Below are 18,742 nucleotides of genomic sequence, written 5' to 3' on the forward strand. Positions count from 1 at the left end.
GTCCGAAAGGAGCTATCCCTCGGCAATTCTGCTATGTTAGACTCACCCCACTACTCTCTATAATTAGCCAATGCCAACCGTGGGTGTAGATACTTAAGTGCTTATTTTCAAAGTCTAAGAGGAGTAGCAACTAAGGTTTTGAATTGCCAAAGAATACACTAAATAAACACATAAATATAATTAACATGGTTGCCAATAACCAAGAGAGTAGAATGAACATTGATAACCTCGATTTTGAACATGAAGGTGATAATAATGATGCCCCCATGTTTAGCAATTATCTTGTTACTAGGCTGAATCAAGCTATGGGCAACCCTACTTTGCAAGCCAAGTTACTCAACACTTTGTGATTATGGGATTTCCCTTCCTCTCCAAGAGGAGAGAGAGCTTAGGAGGCCTCTTCATGAGACCCTCAAAAGAAGACTCTCTCCCATACGAGAGGAGGAATCCAAGGAGCAGGAAAGCAATGAATCCCTAAGTTCCTCTAAAGATGTGGCTCCACGAAGACGACGGTCTAGATGATCGCCAACTCCTCCCATGAGGAAACAGTCAACACACAATCCTTCTCCTTCTCACTCCAAAAGGGAAGAGAGGAAACAAAGGAAGAAAAGGTCAAGAAAGAGGTCACCCTCTTCTCCTTCTTCTTCACCTTCCTCCTCTCCTGACGAAAGCTATGGCTATTCTCCTAGAAAATACAAGAGGGGAGAACATTGTAAATCATACCCTACATGGCAAAGATCACAAAAACTCAAGAAGTTCAAAAAGTGAGGAAAGAGTATCTCTTTTCTCACTTATGATTGCACCTTTGGTGCCACCGACAAAGTATTGGCCTTCATCCAATAATTTGATGTAGCCTTTAGAGATGAGGGCTTCACGCAGTCTTCCAAGCTCTGCCATGTAGTTATGCACTTCCAAAAATTGACTCGTCAATGGTGGGCTAGCCTTAGTGGCAACGATGAAGCCCCAAAGACATGGCAAACTCTATGAGTTTCCATCATGAAGCAATTCCTTGCACGCGATGCAAAGGACAAGGAACTTACCAAATTGCACAGTTTGAAGCTTCTCTCACATGAGTCTATTCACAAATATGTGGACAAGTTTTGGGATTTACATCTCAAGGCTACTATCTTCCAAAAGATAGACTTTACCAAGCAAAAGCAACAATTTTATGTGGGATTACCTGAAGAAATGGCCGAGTATCTCATTTCCCAACGGCCTTGTTCTATCACCAAAGTAATCCAACACACCATGGTTTCTTTCCGCATCAATTTCCAACAAGGGGCTAAACGGACTGTTAAACCCATGGAAAACAAAGACAAAAATGATGCAAAGGGAAAAACCAATGCGCAAAATTCTTCCAAAGGTTTTTCCTACAACAAAAACTACAACAACAATAGGTCCAAGGAGAAGGGAGTTTACAGAGATAAAAACAAACTCTCTCATGAAGAGCTTGGAGCTTTTTTCAAGGACCATAAGTGCTTTAAGTGTAGGGAGCAAGGAAATGGCTATCTTTCTTGCCCCAAGAAAAATGCTCGCAATGAGACTCCTAGGGCTTCCACCATCAAAGCTCAAAATAATGATGCTCATTGCAAAGAATCATCTCTCTCCTATTGTTGGGGAAAGGTAAGGGAGCATGATGCCTTCATCTTGTTTGACCCTGGCTATGCTCACAACTTTGTATCAATGGAGTTGGCCACCAAGTTGGGCATTCAAGCTTTCACAATGGGAGATATTGTAATGGCTGATATAGCTTTCAAGGGACAACAAGCCTCCGTTACTCCCTTGATTGGGAAGTTGAGGCCTCATGTCCAAATCTATGTCAACAAAGAAGACTTTTTCATCTCTCCTCTCCAACATGAGGATGCTATCCTAGGGGCGCCATGGTTTGATCGCATGGCTGCCAACATGAAGTTCCCTAGAAAGAGAATCTACTTCACAAGGGGAAAGAGCATGTATATAGATGCTAATGAGTCTGGTTGTACTATACCACTTGTAAATTCACCAGCTTTTGATAAGTCAATGAAAAGCTTGATTTTTGCATACATATTTTTGTCAAAGAATCCACTGATGATGCTAATGATTTATCAAATGAAAATGGTAGGAATCAAGAAGAGTTAGACTTGTCTAATTTTCTAAATGGATTCCAAGATGTTTTCATCGATGATATCCCTATGGACTTACCTCCAAAATGAGGGGATGATGACCATCGAATTGAGATCCTACCAGGAAGCTTACCGCCGAACAAGCCTCCTTATCTAGTTTCCCAAGCTCAACAAGAGGAGATCATGAGGCAAGTACAAGAATTGGTATGGTGAGGCCTAGCTTCTCTGCCTTTTGTTCTCCAGTCCTTTTAGTGCAAAAGAAAGATGGTACATGCCGTATGTGTGTGTATTATCGAGCACTAAACCATATCACTATCAAAAACAAATTTCCGTGCCTCGGATAGAAGATCTTTTTGATAATCTACAAGGATCTACCTACTTCAGTAGGATTGACTGTAAAAGTGGCTATCATCAAATAAGGATAGTGGATGAAGATATCCTAAAGATCGTGTTTCATACAACGTTTGGTCTTTATGAATATCTAGTCATGCCTTTTGGCTTGACCCATGCACCAACCACATTCATTTGATGGAGAAAATATTTAGACCCTACCACAAGGTCAATGGAGTGTTCTTTGATGATATCATCATCTACGCCAAGTCTTTGGAGGAACACAAGCAACATCTCCAAGTGATTTTTCAAGCATTGAGGGAGAACAAGCTTTTTCTCAACCAAAAGAAAAGCAAAATTTTCCTTCAAGAGATTCAATAATTAGGTCATATGGATCCATCAAATTTAGAGGTAATAAAAGCATGGCCTAATCCAAGAAATCTACATGAGCTAAGAAGCATTATTGGTATGTGTGCATACTATAGATGCTTCATACCAAAATTTTCTCAAATAGCAAGACCATTACATGACTTAACAAAGAAGAACGCTAAGTATTCATGGAATTCTAAGGAGCAAAAATCTTTTGACAAGCTCAAAGAGAAGCTTACCTCTTAACCAGTCCTCATGCTTCTGGATCTCTCAAAGTCATTTGAGGTCCAATGTGATGCTTGTGGTGATTTCCTTGGAGTAGTTTTTCTTCAAGAAGGGCATGCCATAGCATATGAGAGCCGAAGGTTCAATGCCGATGAATGGGTCTTGGGCATATACGAAAAAGAGCTTTTATCTATTCTAAATGCCCTAGACACATGGAAGCACTATCTCTTGGGGGCTCCATTCATCGTACGAATGGATTACAAAGCCTCAAGAACTTCATGACGCAAACCAAGATTTTTGACAAACAAATAAGGTGGGAAAATTTTCTTTTGAAATTTGAATTTCATATTGCTCACATTGCTGGCAAGCACAATCAAGTGGTCGATGAACTTTCACGACGGCCAAGGGTAAATGTGGTGTCTATAGCAACTCACAATGATCTATCTTTTATGATAGATGAGTGTGCTATTGTCTAAGACTTTAAGTACATAACTTTTGCCTTTAAATTAGGGAAGAAGAAAAAAGAACCATTGACCTTGGAGGATGGTTATCTTCTAAATGGCAATAGGCTATGTGTTACTCACCCATACAATAAGAAAGTTAAGTATGAATCCCATGCTTCTCCTTATGTGGGGCAAAGAGGGATTTTATAATCTACTCTTTGAGGAGTAGAAATGTATTTCTGTTGGTCTACTATGAGAATTAAACATACAAGAGTATGTTTCAAAATGCGTGGGATACCAAAAATTGAAATTTGATCGAGGGAAGCAACTTAGATTGTTTCAGTCGTTGACAGGCTTAGCAAGAAAACACACTCTATGCGTGTCAAAAAGACTATTAAGGAACATCAAATGGAAATCCTCTTTAGATCTCAAATTTTCAAGTATCATGGCTTGCTAACATCCATGGTGTTGGAAAAAGATCCTAGAATGACCAGTCATTTCTAGAAGGGTCTCTTTGAGAATCCAAGAAGTAGATTAAATTTGTCTTTCGTCCTCTCATCCACAAATGGATGACCAAAGTGAAATAACTAATCCAATGATTCTTGAATCTACTAAAAGCCTATGTCATGGAAGTAGATCAACATTCTCAATGAGAGAAGTACCTGCCATAAATAGAGTATGTGTACAATGACACTGTACATACTTCTATGGCAAAAGCACCTTTTGGGGTTAAAGAGGGAAGATCCAAAAGTCCCTTACTACTTAAAGTATATGGGAAGATCTTCGTTGCTGATGAATATAGCCAAGACTTACAAGAATCTTTTCCAAAGATTAAAAAGGTTATATCCATCTCATAGCAAAGGCAAAAAGGGATGCTGCTAATAAGCACAAAAGAGCCTTAGAATTTAAGAAAAGTGATTGGGTCTTGCTAAAGTTTCTCAAGGCTCGTGTAAGGCATACTACGGGCAAGAATCCTACGGGCCACCAAGAGTATTATGCTAAACTAGCAAAAAGATACTATGATCCTTTTTTAATTCTTAAGCCAATAAATGAGATGGCTTATCATTTAAAGTTTCCCAACCATTGGATCATTCACAATGTTAACCATATGAGCCTACTCAAGCCTTAAAAAGGAGAGCCACAAAAAGAACCAATAATTGAGGATTTGCCAGAGATTGAAGATCAAGAAGAGGTATTGCAGCCCGAATCGATTCTTCTAAGACTCATTCTCTTTCTTTTATTGTGCACAAAATTTAAGAAGTATGCATGCTTAGGATCATGTTTGTGGTGATGACATCTCCCAAACACCAAGTAGAACTTGTCACTCTACTTTGGAAGTATGATACGGACTAAAGAGCAAACATGCTTGCGGCAGCTAAGTCTCTTCAGTACCAAATGAATTAGTCATCCATTCTGGAATGATGCCGTAGGGTAAAAAGGGATCCTCTACCCACTAAGAAACATGGACTAATGACTAGGCTTTATCTTATCTACCTCATAGTCGAGGACGACTATGATTTCAAGGGAGAGGTAATGTCATAAAATATAATATCTAAATTTACCAAATGATTTTTTGATATTAAATTGGTCAATTAATATGGGAAGATAAAAGGGCAATAAGAGTTAGGATATAGATATGTGCTTGTAGATCTATCTCAACAGGGGGAGCAAAAGGAGAAATGGTTGCATAGGGGTCCAAAAGGAGACGTTCTACCCAAAGAGCAATGTGCAATAAGTGCTTCTAGATTGACCTCAGCAAGGGACCAAGAAGAGAGATGGTTACATCTCAATAGGGGTCCAAAAGGAGGTAGTATATCAAAGAGCAATGTGCATCTAATGGAGCTTAAAAGACCATAGGGTTAGCTTCAATAACCAGGTCCTCCAAAAGTTAGTGTTAAAAATTCCTTTGACCTTAGGCAAGCTAGGGCTAACCTTGAGGTGGGAATCCTACCCAAGCATGAGATACTAGGATGCTTGAAGTGGTTGTGGCAACCTTGCCCAAAGCTTGAGGTGATTTTTATGCTTAAATGACTAAGGTTCTTGAAGTGTTCAATTTATAGATAAACTCTCAAGAGGCATCACCGATTCCATGCTTGATTGACTAAGTGCTTGAAGTATTCAATTCAAACCAAATGACTTAATAAGCATAAAAGACACATGTTCAAATGGTCCTCCACATGTGGCCCTCATGATGTGCTTGAATGCTATTGGATAGGTTTTAAAGGGGTCCAATGAAAATTTAGATACATAAAAAAATAATTAAGTTCTTTCTCTCAAAGAGGAAAAAGAGGACACATGTCCAAATGAAATAATTAAATAATAAGAGAGAGAGAGAGAGAGAGAGAGAGAGAGAGAGAGAGGTGTAGACCAAGCATGAGAGGGGGGTATACTCTCCCCCCCCCCCCCCCCCCCCCCCCCCCCCCCCCCCCCCCAACACACACACACACTCTCTCTCTCTCTCTCTCTCTCTCTCATTGTGTGGAGTGCAAAGTGCAAGAGCTCCATCTCCTTCTCCAATCTTGTTGAGAAGTGGAGAGCCTACACCAACACTCTTGGCTATGGAATGCAAATCCAACCAAGAGACATGCTTCAATACTTAAGCTTGCCATCTTCTTCATCTTCATATCTATGCTATCATGCTTTGCTAAGAAAGAAGAGCGATGATAAGTGAGGAAATATTTCTTTCTCCTATGGATGATTCTTCTTCCTCTTTCCTACCCTCACTCCCCACTAGCTCTGTCCACCTTCAAGAAGGTGTTTGAGGCCTTGGTACAGAGGCTTGGGATAGTTAATGCTTTTTGCAAATTTTATGTTATGCTCATGATGCATGAAGCTTTCCATCTTCATAGCATCACCAAGGTCACAAGGAACACAAAGACTGTATTGTACCAAGTCTCTCTTGATGAGAGAATCTATAATACAAACACCTTTTGGAGCGGGGATCGGCATTAAGTAAATCCGGTCCTCAACTATTGTCATGTTCTCTAATACTCTCTCTCTTGAAAAATTATTTGTTCATGCCAAGTTAATTAAGTGCTATGTTCATGTTTCTACCATCAATTAAGTTCACCTTTTATGTTCTCAAAGTAATCTCACAAAAATGCTCACTCTAATTCTCTTAATTCCACTATTCTCAAAGTTCATAGGCCATTTTCATTACATTAATCATAGTAGATTTTTGTATTGAGAGTAACTATGAAATTATTCTAAGAAGGCCATTCATGCACCAATTAAAGATGGTTCAAGACTAGGATTATCATTATATCTACTTGCACCACATGGAGACCATTATACGCATCAACTTTAACAACCACAACTATAGAGATGTAGAAAGAAATCTTGTAGAGGAGCTTACCTATGAATGTGTGGAGCCTTTGATTGTGACATTTTTGTCAAAGACAAGAGTAGAAAAGAGAGACCATTTGAAAATTCGTATTTTGTACCTAAGCCTTTTCCTGAAGATAGAATCGAGTCCTTTTTGGAGTGGACTCAAATCTTTGCCACATTAGATGTGTGTGTCAATGAAATCACACCCACCAAGTTTTGTGATTAAAATGGCTTAGATTTAGTTCCCTTATGCATGATTAGAGTGAATCCAAGCAAAATCCGTTAAAAAATGACAAAAACTAGTAAAGTACAAGGAGTTGACACCAAAATGCAATGTTTGCACATCCAAGATAAGATTTCTATTAGAGATCTTACCTTGGAAAGTGATTTGAATTGCACTTTGGAGAAAAACTGGGAATCAAGTGACAAATATATTACTTTGACACCCTTGACGCTTAGAGGTACAAGGAGCTTAGTGAAGATGATGATAAATCAGAAGATCATGAAAGTGATCGTGAAACAAAATTTGAAAAACTCTTTGATATTTCAAATGAGAAACCCAAAAGAGAACATTACAGGAGCAAACAAGCAACAAGAGAGATGAGAAACAATCCAATGCCACATATCGAGGGAAAATAGTCCTGGGCTAGGGGGAGCCCATGACTACATAAGAGACAAGGTAACTAGAAAGGCGACAATACCTTCTCAGCCAAACAAACCAAAACCAAACAAAAGACCATTGCTGAAACCTCCTAGAGATGCCTTAAACAATGGGGATGCTATTAGCAAACCTACATGGACCAAGGTTTGAACTAAACAAGAAATACAATGAGCTGAAACAAAAATTGAAAGATATTTGGATAATAGAAATGGAAAGTGACAATGAAAGGGAAGAATTAGGGAAAGATGGAATAAGTGTACCCTCACATTATAAGAAGTACACTATTCAATACCACAAAATCATTGTTGAATAGCCAATAAGAGAGAAGGTTGAACCAAGAAATTCTTATGATGGACCTGAGGATGCCAAAAGAATAGATCTATCAAAACCAGAAGAAGAGTCTAAACCTGCCTACATCGCTACAGATCTATCATTGAATGAAGAAGAGTTATGGATTCAAACACTCAAAGAGTATAAGGATGTGTTCACGTGGTCTTATAAAGACTTGAAAAGGGTTGATCCTGCCATCAGTCAGCATACAATTCCCTAAAAACCTGATGCTAAGCCCAACAAACAACACCATAATACTTACAATGAAACATTTGCCAAGAAAATCAAAGAGGAAATTGACAAACTAAAGGAGGTTAAATTCATCTACAAGATTGAGCACACGGATTGGGTTTCCCCGATTGTGGTGGTATCTAAGAAGACTGGAAAATTAAGAGTGTACGTCACCCTCAAAAAAGTGAATGTAGCTACTATTTGCGACAATTATCCTCTTACCCCATCACTGATCATGTTTTGGAACGAGTAGTAGGAAAACGTGCATATAGTTTTTGGACGGATTTTCAGGCTATAATTGTTTGGCGATTAAACGAGAAGATCAACACAAAATAGCTTTTGCGAGGAAATGGGGCATTTTTGCTTATCAAGTGATGCCTTTTGGATTGACAAATGAACCCGTCACCTTCCAAATACTTATGGCTCATGTCTCCAGGGAATACTTGTATATCTTTCTAGAAATATATATGGATGACTTTTGTGTGCACTCAATAATACACGAAGACCATATAGAGCATTTAAAAAAGGTATTGTCACACATATCATATTTTTCTGAATCCAAAAAAAATTGTCTTCATGTTTAGATAGGTCAAGAATCTTGGGACATATTGTGTCCGCAAACAAATTATCCATGAACATGGACAAGATCAAGGTGATTGTGGATATGCTCGAGAATGGTAAAAGAGGTTCAATCATTCATGGGACATTGTGAATACTATAGAGAGTTTATCTACATGTACACAATTATTGCTAAGTCTCTCTATGCTTTGATTGTAACATTTGACTAGATAGAAGATTGAGAGAAATCATTTCAAAAGTTGAAGCAGGCTTTAGTATCATCACCAATCCTCAAGGCACCGAATTTGAGTAAAATATTTCATGTTCATGTAGACGCCTCTACTTTTTCCATTGAATATGTTTTGGCACAACCGAGTGAGGGGACCATGGATTTTTTGATTTTTTATGCCAGTCGTCAGTTAAACAATGCCAAACGGAACTACACACCTGCAGAAAGAGAAGCATTGGGAATGGTTTATGCTGTGAACAAATTCCAACATTACCTCCTAGCCAATCAATTCATTTTCTTTGTAGATCATCAATCAATGTTGTATATAGTCAACAAACCATGCAATACCACTACAATAGTGAGGTAGTTTATTATCTTACTTAAATTTGATTTCACAGTTGTGGTTAAAATGGGGACAACTTATCAACAATGAGCTGATCACAATCCAGATTACTGAATAGATAGAAACTAGAAGGAGTTGAAGAAAATTTGTTGGATGCATATCTATTTAGCCTAGATTTTGTAGGCCCCATAGTACCACTGGCTCATATAACTCATGCGGAATATATCCCTATAGCCACAAACTACTTGACCAAGTGGGTTGAAGCTAAAGATACACAAAAAAAAAAGACGTGCACCATGACACAATTCCTGTATGAAAATGTATTTACATGATATGGTTTGCCCATAGAAATTGTAAGTGATCAAGGAACCCATTTTGTTAACAAAGTCATTCAGTATTTGCTTAATAAGTTCATGGTTATACATAAAAAATTAGCCCCGTATCACCTGCAAGCTAACGGTCAAGCTGAAAGCACGAACAAAATTTTGTGCATAGTGCTCACTAAAATTGTAAATGATAGTAGATTGGATTGGGATCAAAAGTTACAGTTTGTTATGTGGGCTTATAGAGTTGCATACAAGACATCTTTAGGGACTAAAGCTTATAACATGGTGTTTGGAATTAAAGCCATATTATTCATAGAGTTTCTAATCCCCACATTGCAGATCGCCACAAAACTTGAATGGACTGGACATGAATGGTCTGACCGTTTGGATGAAATTTGACTAAAGGTTGTAGTCATAATTTACGTCCAAAAACATGCATAAAGAGTTTCATGACAAACATGTCAAATCCAAGGACTTTTCACCCGGGGATTATGTGCTTGTCTATACTCTTAAGCAAAAAAAAAAAAAAAGCGAGTAATGAGACCCTTTGTGATTCACTCAATATCACCAAGTGGGGCCATTAACCTTGCTACATTGGATGGACAGGAAATGCCAAACTTGATAAGTGGTTACAAACTAAAAAAATATCACTTGCCATTGACACAAGAGATGCTTAAAAGGGCATGCAACAAAAAATAAGAAGAAAAAGCAACAGCTCAAGATTCAACAGGCACACCAAGAAGCAAAAGAGCGAGCAACAAAACAAAAAAACAAAATCTATCAAATTACCAGCATTGAGGAGGATGGAACAAATGTGGATCCATACATTGCAGTAAAGTTAGGAGTTGGAATGTTACTGGTTCATGTGTTTATCGACTCTGGTGCTCAGATATATACAATCAGTTGGAGTCTTTACCAAAAAATGCCAAAATTGATCCTACAATCTTTACAAAGAACATTTACAGGATTCAATTGACCGTCAGTGCTGCTACTGAATTTGTGCAGCTCGAAGTACATACTAATGGATATGAATGTCCCCATGACTTTTTTTGCTCCCACCAATTGCTTTGACTAATCAATTGATACTAGGTACACCATGGAAATGCAAATACTTCGTGTATATCCAATGGGCCAACAACCAGGTGCATTTCAAAATAGGGATTCAAGTCATTTATGTTGATTTTGCTTCTAGGACCGACACCAACACATACAAAAATGAAGCCAATGGGTTAATTAAAAGCAAGAAACAACAATTGATGCAAGCCACTACAACTATGGGGACCATGAATAAATTTGAAGTTGCAGCTACCAGTCATCCGCTTCTTTCAGAGCAAGTGGCAAAGATGCAACCACTATCACAAAGAGCACCTTAGAAACTGTCCACTCATGACCAAACCAAAAAAAAAGAAGAGAATACCTACACTGCCAGTTGAACAAATAACACCACCGCCTGTCGGTCGGCTCCCAAGTGTCACCATAGTGATGCTAGCAAAGCGAGAACCACATAAATAAAATGTCAATCTATGGGACATAGATGACCCAACTAGTGCATGAAGGCTACAAGAGATGGTCAATCTCTTGAAAAACCCAACTCTAGTGTGCTCTCACATAGATTGGTCTCAGGTGTATGTTAGACACCAAGAGCCACTTTGCTTACTGCAACCTTGATCCGATGAATTTCTATAGCTACGGTGCTCCAAATGCAACAAAACTTAATGCCTAGCATGTGCAGAGTTTCCTCAACATCCCTATGTACTCAAAAGTCATTTTTGACACTTTGTCAAAATCACGCCTAAGCTAAAAAGCATGTTTACCCTAAGCCTAAATGTTGATTTCATGTAGCTACATTGCTCCAAATGCGACGAAAGTTACTACCTAGAATTTGCAGAGTATCCTCAACACTCTCGTGTGCTCAAATGTCATTTTTGACACTTGAATAAAATCATGCATAAGATAAACAACCTATTTTAGGTTAGTCAATTTTGGACTCTGAAGCACTTTATAGCTTCTTTAGGACATTCTCTATCTATTCCTATGGTCAAAAACCAGTTTAGATGTGTGTATTGTGCGTAGGGAATGAAAATAGCTCATAGACGAACACGCCTAAAAACACAACTTCATCACGAGAAACTTATGTAGAAAGAGAGATCTTTCACCTACGAGTCTATTGTTATGCTCGGATTTGCAATGCAACACCACACAAGGGAGACACGAAACATTGAAACAACAAAGAGCTCAAAGGACTGTGCTACAGAGCATACACTCACTTTCATTATCCAAACTTAGGTCCAAAGTTCAAAAAATGTCTTTTATACCTTAGAGAAGGTTTTAAATGTGTAATGTTTGGGCGCCCGATACCTTTGAGGCTCCAAAACTTACTGTATTTGCAATCTAGGCACACCAATTGACCTATTCTTTACATCTTGGAACTCGCATTGAGCCCGTAACACATTACAACTATCACAATGGCTAAATAAATCAGGAAATTATAATACATGGCCATTTTGGAAAAATGTGTAACTTCAATCTTGGCTGCTTCTTCATATTCATCTTTGATGTGCAACCATAAGGCTTCGGTCTTTAGCAGCTCTTGCTAATCGACATCAGCTCAGTTAACATTCCCTCCTTCCAATTTTAGTGCCCATCCTTGGGCATTGTTAAGAGTGTTCGTGGAGTCTGTGTAAGGTTTTTGAATGGTTTCTGATGGGCTGATTGTCTTTATTTGTCATTGAATTTGTTGATGAGGTTCATTCATCAGTAGTATCCTCATTGGTTTGAATTTGTCTCTAATGTAAGAGATGATATCGCATTTGTCTATTGTAACAAGATAATGGCAAGACTGTTGTTTATTTATTAAGAGTATGTACAAGAGAAGTAGGATGATGAGGATCTAACACTTGGATGACCAAAGGGAAAAAACGCGACGGGAAAAAAATGCCTTTGGGATATACACATTATTGGAGTACTTATTAGCATGAGAAATATTAATAAAGTAATAAAGAGATTATTTGCCAATGGATTTGTTTGTCTCTTGTAGTCCACTCAAGGTGCATAGGTGGAAGCAAAAAAGAGTGTCTAATGTATATATCCAAAGATGGGACATCCTATATGCATACACATAAATGCATGGAAAGACAGTATGAGATGCAAGAACAAATTTTGAGGGGTTCTTCAAAAAGAAGGTGTAGCTATTAAAGCATATGACATGGCTTTACAAGCTGGCACCACTTTCAGAAGGGTTTTCATTGTCTAGGATATGTGCTCTCATCTTACTGTGCATTGTGCGTGAGTATTGGACTCTATGCCACTCCACCATGATCAAGTTAATAAATCTGGACTCTTATGCTCATCTCATTGAGCATGAGCAACACAACTTAGATATGTTCAACTCTTCCAACTTGAGTGCAAGCCTAATAACTATGACTCTTAGCACATAGTTTAATATGACTTGAAGATTCGTGACTAACACTTTGCTCTATTTTTGGCTCAATAGCCCGCGACTCTACCTATGAAAAAGAGTGTTTTTTTTCACCCTGGAAACTTGGCTTTTTACATTCTTGAGCTTACTACAAATATTTCTTCAGGTAAAAGTAAGCTTGAATCCTCAAAAAGAGGATTATTGAAGGACCAAGTTGGCATTGAAGGTTTCTTTTGCCATACCTATTTTATCTTGGAATCTTAAAATTTGCAGCTTTGTTGATCAAATTGTCCTTCTTTCACTGTGAAGACTCCATTGCTTGCTTGGTTGTCTAGGTAGACATGTTGTTGTAATAAGAAGTCTTTGATGTTCATGTAGCCCTTTGTTGACTGTCTTCATCTAACTTTTGACCCAAAGCATTGGAAGACTTAGGAATCCAAGTCTATATATTACCTTTGTAACTCCTTTGTTGACTTTTCTTAGCTCTAGTTCTTGTTGAGCTCTTGAGATCTTCATGTAGGTTTGGTGTAATTGCAATTTGTCTTTTGTTGGTTGGTTGCAAAATTTTAGTGTAGCCTTTGTAGAACCTTTGTGCAAGAGGAAGATTCTTTGAAATTTGTCTCTATTGGGTATCCTCTTGAGAGTTGTGGTAGACTTGAGTAGTACTTGATGTCATTCTGTTGTAGACCTTCTTCTTAGGTATCCTGGGATGATGTTGAGGTTGGTACCTAGTGGGCCTTATTTCTTGGGAGGATCTTGAATGTACTTCATATGCCCCGATCTTCGGTTTTGGTACCCACATCTGTATGTTACCTCTATAGTACTCTTGTTCATTTATGCTCCATTGTGATGCTATCCATCCCATGTGTTTGTCTTTCTATGTTGATTTTTCATCTTCAATCCATAGTGGATCATTTACTTTTAGAAAATTGCTTGAAACAAACACTTTCTTGTCTTTCTTTTGCTTTTTTGAGTACTTGGGATGATATACCTTTGTGTTTTTGGGTGTGTCCTTAGAGGGTTCAGTTAGGTCAGCAATTGACTTGAAGTTTTGAAAGGCTCACTCTCTTGAAGAAGCTAATCCATGAGGGTTTTTTGATGTTGAGACATATGTTGTCACACCTTTTGTGTTAATCGGTGGAAGGTCCACTTTAGCTTTACCTTTGGCTGCAAGATTTGTCTTTGATTCTTGTGACTTTTGCAACTCTGAATCTAACATTAACAGTACCTGTAACTGTTGCTTGCTACTTCCTAGGAAAGAGAGTATCAACATGGTTTCTTATTTGTAGGCCTTGTGTTGGCCTAACCATTGATGTCCAAGGATGACATCTGCAAGCATGTTTTTTGAAGACTTTACTTGAAACTTTAACTACTCTTCATGCTTCTAGATGCTAAGTGTAGCAACCATTTCTTCTTCATTCATAGCCTTACCTAGCATTGATTTATTGTACTATTTTCATGGAGTGACCTTGAGTATTATTTGGATGCTATTTGCAACCATATTACACTTTGCTTATTTATTTAATAGAGCATTGCATCTGACACTTTCTCCATTTGTATAGCTGAGAACTATAGATATTCTCATTGGAGGTTCTATTGAAGATCTGTGTCTTGATTTTTCCATGGTCTCATCTTGATCTAGCCGTGTCTCTATGGAAGGTGATTTGAGCCTTATTTTCCACTCTGACTTCTATCTATTGATTCATGTGGCAATGTATGGGTCTTTGGATTGCATAATTCTTCCTGGTTGTTTGCAACCTTGTTCTTCTTAACTTCTAGCTTTGGTGGAATTCTCTGCTCAATGGCTTTCATGGATTCAATTTTCTATGTTTAATCTGCACTTGCTATTGCTTGATTTTCTTTAAGGTCTGTGGAGGCTCTATATGATGGAGATGAATCATTTTCATTAACCTTTGCTTTGGCATCAGTCTCCATTTTAACTGTGCTTGAGGACTTTGTGTTGTCATCTGGAGCAGCTGACCGGTCTTAGTCTTCATATTTTTTTGTCTTCGAAGTATGCATCTTCATTGAACTCCATATATCTAAAATCTTCTGGGCCAGTGACATTCCCACAATGATGTCGTCTGATATATCTTTTGTCGTGATCATGTGGAATTGGGTTGTGATGATCTGTGAACCTACTTGAATGGTGGTGGAGATGATTCCCCAGCATTCTGCTCGTTTGTTTCAAGATATGATCACAAATTATGGTGCATCTTCCAACTTCTGTTGGCCACATCTTTTCCAAGTGCAAAAAGACATGAGGTTCTTGTATAGCTAAAAATCTAACTTTACTTCACTTGATAACTTCTCTTTGTTTTCACCAGTAATGTTGCACTTGATGTTCTCATGATTTCTTTTTGAAATGAATGATTTGATATGGTTGTGTCCTTGGATTGAAATTTTTTTGACCTACCTCAGTTGACGTTGACTCGATTGGCTGCAATTTTGATGTTGACGTTGACTCGATTGGCTGCAATTTTGACCTACCTTAGTTGACATTGACTCGATTGGCTGCAATTTTGCACCTTTTGCTTGCAGCTGTTTGAGCATTGTGTGCTTGCTTCTGGGTAACCTTTGATCTTAAAAGATCCACTATACTTATTGGCAAAATCTGTCTCTTCGAAGGAGATTTTGGTGGTGACCTTTATGTAGCCTTCTGGACTTTAGGTTTCATTGATTTTTTGCCACCTGTTATGAAAGCTTGAGGCTTTTCATCATCTTTAGATAGTATTTGACTTCAAGTTTAACATTCATAGGGGCTTGTACAAGGTCATGAACCTGCTAGTATTCATTACGGTTTGTATCTCAATATGCATATGTGAGCTTGGTCACATTCAATTTCTTGAAAACCATTGGGTTGCTCAGCTTTTGGCTGTGACTTGCGGAGATCAGCTGAATCTTTTGTCCCTAATGATCTTCATACATGCATTTTTTTGCAGATTCTGGTGGGATCTCGGTCATTGGGAAACTTCCAACAACCATATGATCTTTCAGTGGTTTTTGCTTTGAAGGGGTCTATTGGCTAGAAGTCCTAGGTTTTCTAACTGGTGTAGCATTTCTTGTTACTAGAGTTGAGCTTGATGGATTTGTAGCTCCCCCCTTCCTAAGATGATCACTATAGCCTGCTACATATGAGAGCTCAAAATTGTTTAGCTCTGGTTTAGTCTCACCGTTTGGGATTGTGAAGGCACACTTTCGGTAGCATTGTTGATGTTTGGCATATGTAAACCTTTTGCATAGTTTCTTATGTAACTTCATGAAACATGACAAATTATTCCCCAAGTTAAGCTGTAGATAGCATTATCTTCGCCTTGATATTTTCTATCCCATGGGTCTCCTATGATATGAGCTTTTGTAGTTTCAGGACCCAAGGCATCAAAGATTCCCGGGGGATTCACCATGGAAAACTTACCGCACCAAATAAGTGCATGGGAGGGGTATTTTTTTACAAGTTACATAATCATATAAGTTAGGGGCAGGCCTCCAATAATTTATCTCTCAAGCTTAAAAACAAGGGAGGGGGTATCATATTTAGGGGGAGGGGGACTCGGGTTGATAACTTGTAACGATTGATCATTGGTGTGCACTAGAACTTGAATGAATTTTAAGAAAGTTTTTTATCACATCACACATCAAATTTTGCATCAAGCCGATCATAGATAAGGACTGATTTGGAGCAGGTCAAGGGTTGATTTACACCAGCTTTGGATGGGTCAAAATTGGATGAGTAGCCAGAGTGCAGGCTGATCGGGCACATAGTTTTTCAAATTTAGAAAAATTGAGGGTACGTCTAGTTATCAATAGAAGTACGTCTAGTTATTGATAGAAGTGGTTCCTTAGTACATTTTCAGTCACTATGCGCCACACTCTTTGACTAGTTTTACTTAGTTAGATCATGTGAAACCTAAATTTTATATGTAAGATAGGGGTATGATAATTTTCTTTCTTGATTTTTGTATAAGTGTAAAAAGGGGGGTCATATTCCCTTATATGAGTTGTATATAGGGGTTTTATAAAAGTTGTCCGCTCCGCAAGTGGCGTCCTATTTTGTGTATAGAGTGAATCCCCTGGGCAAAGATTTTAGACTCTCGTGTATATCTACGTCTATTTTGGTCTAAGTATATGCTTGTTTGGTCACAACGTCGAAGCTTGATTTTTTATGTAGGAGAGTTTGGCTCTGGACAGATTTTTGGGTTCACTTGGGTAATGTCATTCAGCTCTAGAAGGATGGTCTATGATATATTCTATCCTTTGAAATAAACCATCCTTCCCGATTTATCACTGGGCACACTTCTATGAGCTGGTATATGGGCCGTTCAAACACTGGTTGATCCTTTTTGTACAGTTTCTGTTCTTGGTCTACATAGTGTGCATATGAATTATATGTGCCATACAATGCTAACATCGTTTGCTTTGATGTGTCCCTTAGACTTGTCAATGATTGCATACTTGTGGTAGTGGATGTAGAATCATTTGGAAACCTAACGCTCATTTCAACATTTGGTGATATCTGGACACTTTGATCATATTCACGTAGGAATTTGTTGTTCAAAGAACCAATTTTAAGCTTTTCATGTGCCTGTGCATCTTCATGAAAATTTTGACGTTGCCATGCTTTTACTGGTGCTTCTAATGATCATGCAAAATCATATGATTGACGAGCTAGATGCATTTACGTTGGGATTTGCATTTCTAGCTTGCTCTGTGCTTTGCTTTTAAATGACCATGTCCCTATTGTCTGGGTTTCTTGGACAATCATCTGGAAAATTTCCACCTTTTCTTCCACAATCTGAGCAATACGCCATGACTCGTGGTAATTCATTTGGTTCTGTTATGTCAAGCTCTAGTTGAGAAATCTTTGCTACTGTACTTGTTAAGTTGCTAGCTTCTTCTTTTAGAACACTGAGCATCCAGTTGTAGACTGCTCCATCTTGACCTTTGTACCATCTTTGACTTCGTTCTCTGATTAGATTGGCTTCTACTGGTTGGTATGTTGGATGTTACATTTTTGAATCTCGACTATACATGTAACCATTATAATTCCTGTACAATGATCCTAATTGCATATGCACCAACTGGATGGTTTGCTAGCTTGTGCAGATAACTGTATAAACTCTTGGGTCTATTTTTTCACTGAAATCTGTGAACATCTGTGAGTTCTCTAGATCTAGCTTCATTGTGATCAATAGGATCGTGGCTCTTGTGCTACTTTTGCTGCTCATAAGATACCTATGGCCTTCTAAATCTATAAACAAAACCTTATCTCCATTGTAGCCATATACCTGTAAAAATTTCTCTATTGCATTTATGTCTTTGCTACTGCCATTGACTAGCTCTGGTCTGCTTGAATTCTCGGCTTGACTCGAGTCCATGTTGTGTCGATCTGTAAAGCTATCTCCTCACATATTCTTTTGTTGCATGGTAAAATTCCTCCTTCTCAGGTTGAAAATTTTGCTTGTGCCCAAGCCAATCTGGTAGCAGGATACTTTCTATACACACAAGAGTTGGGAAACTCTAGATTGAATGCATTAGAATTTCAAACAATGAAAAACCATGGCTCTAAATAGCTTGATCTACAATCACATGTACCCTTGTTGATAACAAGCTATCTTTGGAGCACCAATGATAAAATTGCTATCTTTGGAGCGCCAAAGATAAAATTTCACTATTTTAAGAGATTTTTTCCCAATGTGATTTTCTTGGGTTTTTACATGTAGTTTCAAGTCTCTCCACTGAGTTTCACAAAGTTTGAACTCTTTGTGAGCGGTTTACCATCCCTTTTTGTCCCATCTTGAAGGTTTCCATATGTTTTAGTGTTTCAAGTCTTTGCACAACTTCAAAGTTGTT

The sequence above is a fragment of the Adiantum capillus-veneris genome, chromosome 21 (assembly GCF_014529385.1).
Source record: "Adiantum capillus-veneris isolate H3 chromosome 21, ASM1452938v2, whole genome shotgun sequence".
Classification (NCBI taxonomy): domain Eukaryota; kingdom Viridiplantae; phylum Streptophyta; class Polypodiopsida; order Polypodiales; family Pteridaceae; genus Adiantum; species Adiantum capillus-veneris.